The sequence below is a fragment of the Equus quagga genome, chromosome 14 (genome assembly GCF_021613505.1).
Source record: "Equus quagga isolate Etosha38 chromosome 14, UCLA_HA_Equagga_1.0, whole genome shotgun sequence".
Classification (NCBI taxonomy): domain Eukaryota; kingdom Metazoa; phylum Chordata; class Mammalia; order Perissodactyla; family Equidae; genus Equus; species Equus quagga.
This window is the reverse complement of record NC_060280.1, coordinates 62,572,498-62,579,863: the sequence shown is the minus strand read 5'-3', so window position 1 is coordinate 62,579,863 and position 7,366 is coordinate 62,572,498. Positions and strand designations below refer to the sequence as shown.

General features: G+C 49.2%; 1 pseudogene; it reads right to left on the bottom strand.

Moving 5' to 3' along the window:
• Nucleotides 1–2,194: 2,194 nt before the first annotated feature.
• On the bottom strand, nucleotides 2,195–6,196 carry LOC124251754 (nicotinamide N-methyltransferase-like; annotated as a pseudogene).
• Between the last annotated feature and the right edge of the window lie 1,170 nt (nucleotides 6,197–7,366).

The following is a 7,366-nucleotide window of genomic DNA, read 5'->3' as shown; positions in this document are numbered from 1 at the left end:
GCACCCCTCCCCCAGGTGCCCCTGCTCTCACACCACTGGCTGTGCGAAGTCCCATCTAGGTCTGTCCATCCCATGCACCTGTATGGATCCCCCCTCCCACCCACTCTGACCCCATTCCTCTCCACAGTATGACCTTGTTTGTATCCTTCTTAGGGCTTCTCACACTCTCTTTTCATCTACTCTTTTATTGTCTGCCTTCCCTTCCCCTCCCAAGTAGAAGGAGGGCAGGGCCTTGTTGGACTTGTTCCCCGTATCCCCAGAATACAGAACAGGGCCTAGCACACAGCAGCCACTCAGTGTACGCTTCCTGATCCAGGGTCCCGAACATGCCGATGTCCACCCATGGCTCCCACCTTGGCCACGCTGCTTCTTCGACCTGAAATGTCTTTAACGCTCCAGCCCACCCCACCTCCACCTCACTGTCTGCCTGGCAACCTGGGACTTACCGTTAGTTCAAGGCTCACTTTAAACATGACCTCTTTGGAACGCCTCCCTTATCTCCTCCAAATTAGGCAATTCCTTCTGTGTGACCTCACCTCCCATAACACTGCTGTCATGACTGTCTGTGAGCTCAGTGAGGTCAAGAATGATGTCGTGTGTATTCTCACATTCTCAGTGCCTGGCAGATGGCAGATGCTAAATAAATATTGACGACATCGGATAAGCCCTGGAGAGGCTCACAGAGCCCAATGCCCCAAGTTCCGTCCCGAGGTCTCATAGGGAGACCATGTTCTAGGCAAAAGAAACATCATATCATTGCCCAGTATCTTCCTAAGGCCATGCATCGTTTCCTCCAGCAGGAATGCCTTTCCAACCATCCTCCTCCTTTATAACTCATCTTGCCTTCCACTTCCTCCATGAAACTTTCCTTGAACTAATCCCTCCATCTTCGGTGCTTCCCATCACTATCCCTCTCCCAAGCAAATTCTGCCTTGTAGTAGAGTCCCATGCCTACTCAAGGGGTGCTTAATAAAAGTGTGTTGTTCGTTAATTCAATGAATGTAAACCCTTTCCGGTCCCTTGCTACACCTTGCACATATTGGTATTTCTTTATCTCCCATGAAGCCAAACATGATGCCTACTCATATTCGGCCCACAAAGTGTATGCAGTAACTTGAATGTCATATAAAGGAGCCAATAGCTCCTTGATGTGAATGCCGGTGTAACTAACGCCAGGACCCCAGAGGAACCTACTCCAGGGTGCACACCCACACTTCATGCAGTGAGGTAGTGCATTGGGCAACTCGGTCCTGCCAGAGCACCTGCCCTGGACACCCTCCCCATACGCCAGCCCACCTTACTCTTCACCTTCTGCTTTCTGGCCCAGCCCAGCTTTATGGCCACATACTTCAGTGTACATTTGGAGCTCTCCTTGGAAGGAGTGTTAACACTCAGCCTCTGGGTCCGTCTACTGTAATCTTCTCCTGGCAGCTAACTCCTGAACTGAACTCAGCCTTCGGGAGTCAGCATCACCTATGACTCATGTGGTGGCACCACAGATAGATCTGACCCACCCTCTACTACCATCGTCAGTGTGCACACACACACACAAGCACCTATTCACATACGCACACGGGAATATACAGAGATGCACACACATTGGGTAGAATATAATCAAGGCCTTAGATGTTGCAACCATGTTTAGTGTGAGGCCCAGACCTGGGCAAAGGTTCTGACATGTAGCACAGTGCCTAGCTTTACGTAGGCACTCGACAAATATTTGTTGAATGAGTAAAGTCCCTGTTTGCCCACCTCCCGCCCCCTACCAACTGTCACAGCTTTGGCATTTCTCTGCCCCCTTGAAGGGCTGGCCTATCCTACCATGCCAGGCGCCCAGTGTGTTAACAGTGCCCTAGAGGGACAGGGCCCTAACCTTTGTACCCAAGTGTCTTCAGTTTTTCTTGAAGTTCACCAAACACAGTATGTTAACTCCCTCGGGGTCTCGGCACATGCTCCTGGGAGTTCCTGCTCTTCATTCCCCTTCCTTCACCTGGCTGATTCGTGGCCACCCTTTAGATCTCTCTGATCTGCTGCTGATTTCTTGAAAAAGTCTTTCCCAAGTGCCCCATCCCTGTCCCAAACTGGGTTAGGTGGGTTCCAGTGGACAAAGAGGGAAAACAACTTCTCGAGCTCTCTTCAGAACTGCTTATTACACGCATATATAGGGTCAGCCAAAACCTGTACGCACACAGTGTTCACGTAGTTCTCTACCAAGTGTATTCATGTTATATTTTTCGGGTCTCATAATAACCCTGGGGAGGGATGTTATTATCTCCATTTCAGAGATGGGGAAACTGAGGCTCTGAGATATTGACAATCCAGCTAAAGTCACAAGAACAAGTTAGCCAGAGAGCCAAGTATCAAATCCGTGTCTCCTGACACGGGGCCTGTGTTCTTTTCCTCTCCTGGGGCGGGGCTGCAGCATTATCGGGGTGAGGATGCAGCGGGTAGATGAGCTCAGAAGCTGTGCAGTCCCGAATTACCTAAAATAGGAGATCGTGGGGGACTCCACCCTCTTCACTCCACACAACCCTGAGGAGCCCTCGAAACCAGAGGAGGCACAGGTTTATTTCTCTGGTCCAATTCTTTCCCCAACCCTCGGCTATTAGTGGAGTATATCATAAACCTCTCTGTTTGAGATAAACATCCCTGTTTACCTGGCAATCATGTACAATAAGACTCCAAAAGCATTTGCTGGTAAGGATTCTAAATGAAACTGGCTAAATGAAGAGGCAAGCAAATGAGGTGGCAGAATGACAGGTGGCAGTCCTGCCCCTGCTCGCTCCTGGCTCCTTCCAGGTCTGCTGCATCAGTCCCTTCTCTGGGCCACGAGGAAGAACATGCCCGTGTAGTCTGAGCAGTCGTCTGAGCCCTAAGCAGGCCGCTGAGCCTTCTCCAGCTTCTCGATGGTGAAGCCCGTCTCCTGCAGGGCCTCCAGCAGGAATTTCTCCTCCAGGGGCAGTGCGGAGAACCTCTTGTCGCCCACCATGTAAAAGGTGGTCTCAAAGCCCCCGCTCAGCACCAGATGGCCTCTGGGCCGGAGCAGGGTCCTGAGGTGGCGCAGGGCTGCCCGGCAGGCCCCCAGGGTGGGGCAGGCAGCCTCGAGGCACAGCGAGGAAATGAGGCAGTCAGCGGGAGGCAGGACTGCGGGTTCCGGGGCCGTTCTTTCAGAATGTCACACTTGAGCACCTGGCGGACAGTTCTCCTCAGCCGCTCCTCCTTCTCAGCCCACTTGTCTCTGGAGTGAAGAGGAAAGAGTGGCCAGCTGGGTCATGCTCATCGTGTGAGATGCAGACAGCACTCCTAGTCATTCCCTGCCTTTTTCACACAGACTCCCAGAATATGAGGTTGCCAGTTTTACAGATGAAGAAACTGAGTCCCAGAGAGAGAGGGGGTCATGAAGCCAGCTGTTGACAAGGTCAAGCCTGGGACCTGCTGACCCTGTGGTCAGTGCTCCTTCCACCTGCAGGCCCTCTCCTGCTTGTACTCCCGGCAGTTAGCCCATTCTCGTTCAGCTAGGTCCACGCTTAATGCGACTCAGGCAAGGGCAACAAGAAAGGGCAAGTCTGCCTGGGGTCAGCTGAGGAGAACTACAAAGCGAGCTTGGTAGACTTGGTTGGGGACCCCCAGTCTCTCCAACACCTTTCCCTCCCGTGTCCCCCGGCCACTCCACTCAACCTCCTCATGACCACACACGTTTTCTTCTCACCTGTACCTGTTCTCAGGATGTGGGGCTCACTCATATTGAGGTGTGAATAAGGACTAGTAATTAAAAGGTTTACTCTTTCCAGTTCTGCATTTTAAAAAAGTCCTAGTCTTAAGTAAAAGGAATAAGAATTCACTGTACAACTTCAATCAGGTTACCTAACTAGGGAGAGTCATATTTTGGGAGTGGAGGTGTTATGGTGGACCTTCCTGGCGCCCTGAGATTACACAAGGTAAGTAAATTCTGTTCCACCTGCATGCAAGATTGGTCTTAACTCTGTCCCCCACCTCATGTGGTCCACAGAAAGATTACACAAGCTTGGAGCCACCTGGAGGTTGGAATTGGAACAACAGGTGTCCCAGCCAATCAGAATGGGTGCCCGCCATAAACAACCAGCGGGCAGCTGCCCTGCCATTCCATAGCTGCTTGGGGTCATACCTTGGTATTCTGGGTAGGCTTTCATGACAGTTTCTTTCTGGCTCCGTGTCTGTCTCTAGTCATCTATTTCTGTTCCCTCTTTTGGTCTTTATAGGACTCATATCTCACTCTTCCTCCTTTCTTCTTCTTGGGGCCCCACTGACTTCCTTACTTCTTAGTTTCCATCTGCCTTGCCATTTCTACGTGAGCCCTCTGGAAAATTCTTGATTCAGAGAGCTAAGTGAAGCTCCTGGTATCATGAAGTTCCCAAAAGAAACAGAAAACCCCTTACCTGTTCCCCTCAAGCTCACATACGTATTTCACCACTGGAGACCAGTCAAATGCCCCTGGCATCTTTTTTAGCCATTTTTCCAGCTCCAGGCGGTTCTTGTCTGTGTAGTCGGTGGCGATGATCTCCTCGAAAGACTCGCAGGCGGAGAGAAGCTGATAAATGGTGGGCCCAGAGCCAATGTCAATCAGGAGTTTGCCTTTCAGTCCACCTGCTTTAGAACAGGAACATTCTAGATTATCTGTACCAAAGCATGGCTCTGAGGGCCACACTTGCCAAAAGGCTGTACTCTCTCTATCCCATTTGGAGAGGCTGTAGCGAGTTGGTCATCTGGGAATGTAAACTCCAGGAATCTTGCCTGCACTGACAGCCTCGGGCACCACGTAGCACAGTCCTGGGCACTGAGTACGGATAGTCTGGGGAGGAGGGGAGAGTTTGGAGCAGAAGAGTTTGTTTGGGTGGCGGGCAACTAGTAGAGAACCGACTTTGCCATTTCAACTGCCAATTCACCCTCTCAATAAGTGTTCACAGAAGGAATCTGGTCACATTCCTGAGGACCCTGGCTTCCCTATTCCAAGCACTTTTTGCTGAAGGGCCCTGTGGCCCCACTGAGATCATCTATAACATTCCAAGAACAATCAGCAAACATTTATGGAGCACCGACTGTATTCCCACAAACTTGCCTGGCAGTGTGTGGACTAAAGGAGAATATAGGGCCTGTTCACAGAGCCCTTGGTCTCCCCTCTGTATCCTGCCTTCTCTCCAGCCAGGGAGAGACTGGGTTAACACAAAATATGCCCACCTGGCCAAGGGCTTCCGAGGTAAACCTCAAGGCAACAAGGAGAGGAAACTAGCTGGACCCAAGGGTTCCAACTACCTGCTGAACTTCACCTGCTCGTTTGCTCCTGGATGCTCTTGTTACCTTTTGTTTGTTCCCTGTTCATGTGTTTTATCCATAGGGAATGGTGGCAGATAAATTCAGGCAGCCATCAAAGGTTTAATAAAATTTTACGGCAGAAAATTTTTAATTGGGAAAACTCTAGCTATGGAGTTAGATGTTCTTCTCATGTGAATCATGAAAAGATACCTATTATTTGATTTAATGGCCCAGCCTGCCTAGCACCATTCTTCCCCTAGGGGCAAATCTGAGAGCCACTCGCCCAGGATGTTTTTGTTGTCCTCAGTGGTAATCAGGCAGAAGAGCGAACTTTGGGACTTTGGAGCAAGGCTTCCCACACTTCGTGATGCGCATGTAGCTTCTTTTGTCAGGGAGAGGGAGAAGGCAGGCCCGCTCAGGACCATCAAAGACCACAGTTCTTAGATTTCATGGGAGGAGAAAATCTTGACCTCAGAGACCGCAGAAACTGAGGGCATCTCACCATGTACCATACATTAAGTATATATAAAATCTTTCTGTAGGGCAGTTTCACACTCTCTGAAGGTCCAAAGTTCCTGTCAATTGTCTGACCGCCCTGCTCCACCCCCACCCCAAACCTGCCCTACAGTTGAAAAACACCAGCATCTGATTTAAGATTCGCATGGCCACCCAACCTCCCCCAGGGTTGAAGGAGCCCAGCACCTGATTTAAAAGTGGCATTGTAGTGTTTTAGCAGAAAATGGAGGAATTCATCACTCAAAGGATTCTGGCCCAACTTGAAGTAGTCCAGGTAGGCTGTGGGTTCAAAATTCGCCTGATAGACATCAGGCACCGTGGATTCCTGAAAAGCCATGGGGAGCAGTGAGGAAGGAAGGAATCCTGGGTTTGTCTGGGAAGGAACCCTGGACCCTGGCCCTTCTTGATAAAGCTTAGGCTTAGTCACTCCCCTTGGCCCTCAAACAATTAGATGACCAGACAGCCAATGAAGGACGTTTCCTAAACCCTCTCCCTTCGGCCATTCACCTTTGTCACACTCGCCTCCTCTTCTCCACCTCTCCAGGTCCCTCCTCCAGCAACACCACCCTCCACTCCTACGCTGGCCCCCGGGCTTTTCAGTAGCTTTGGCTTGTATGGAAGGGTTTCTAGTCCCTTTTGCTCCACTGTATTGCACCCTTTCCTACAGTGGTTTTTCAAACTATTTAAAAAGCATGCCTAATTTTTTTTTTTGTTACCTTTTATTAAGATTATGATAGTTTACAACCTTGTGAAATTTCAGTTGTACATTATTGTGTCAGTCATATTGTGGGTGCACCACTTCACCCTTTGTGCCCATCCCCACCCCCCCACCCCCCTTTCCCCTGGTAACCACTAATCTGTTCTCTTTGTCCATGTGTTTAACTTCCACATATGAGTGGAATCATGCAGAGATAGTCTTTCTCTATCTGGCTTATTTCACTCAACATAATACCCTCAAGGTCCATCCATGTTGTTGTGAATGGGATGGTTTATCCTTTTTTATGGCTGAGTAGTATTCCATTGTATATGTATACCATATCTTCTTTATCCCAGTCATCAGTTGATGGGCACTTAGGTTGCTTCCATGTCTTGGCTATTGTAAATAATGCTGCAATGAACATAGGGGTGCATGGGTCTCTTGGAATTGCTGATTTCAAGTTCTTTGGATAGATACCCAGTAGTGGGATGGCTGAGTCATATGGTATTTCTACTTTTAATTTTTTGAGAAATCTCCATAATGTTTTCCATAGTGGCTGCACCAGTTTGCATTCCCACCAGCAGTGTAGGAGGGTTCCCTTTTCTCCACAACCTCTCCAACATTTGTCACTTTTTGTTTTGGTTATTTTTGCCATTCTAACGGGTGTAAGGTGATATCTTAATATAGTTTTGATTTGCATTTGCCTGATGATCAGTGATGATGAGCATCTTTTCAAGTCCCTATTGCCCATCCATATATCTTCTTTGGAGAAATGTCTGTTCATGTCCCCTGCCCATTTTTTGATCAGGTTGTTTGATTTTTTGTTGTTGAGTTGTGTGAGTTCTTTATATAGTATGGGGATTA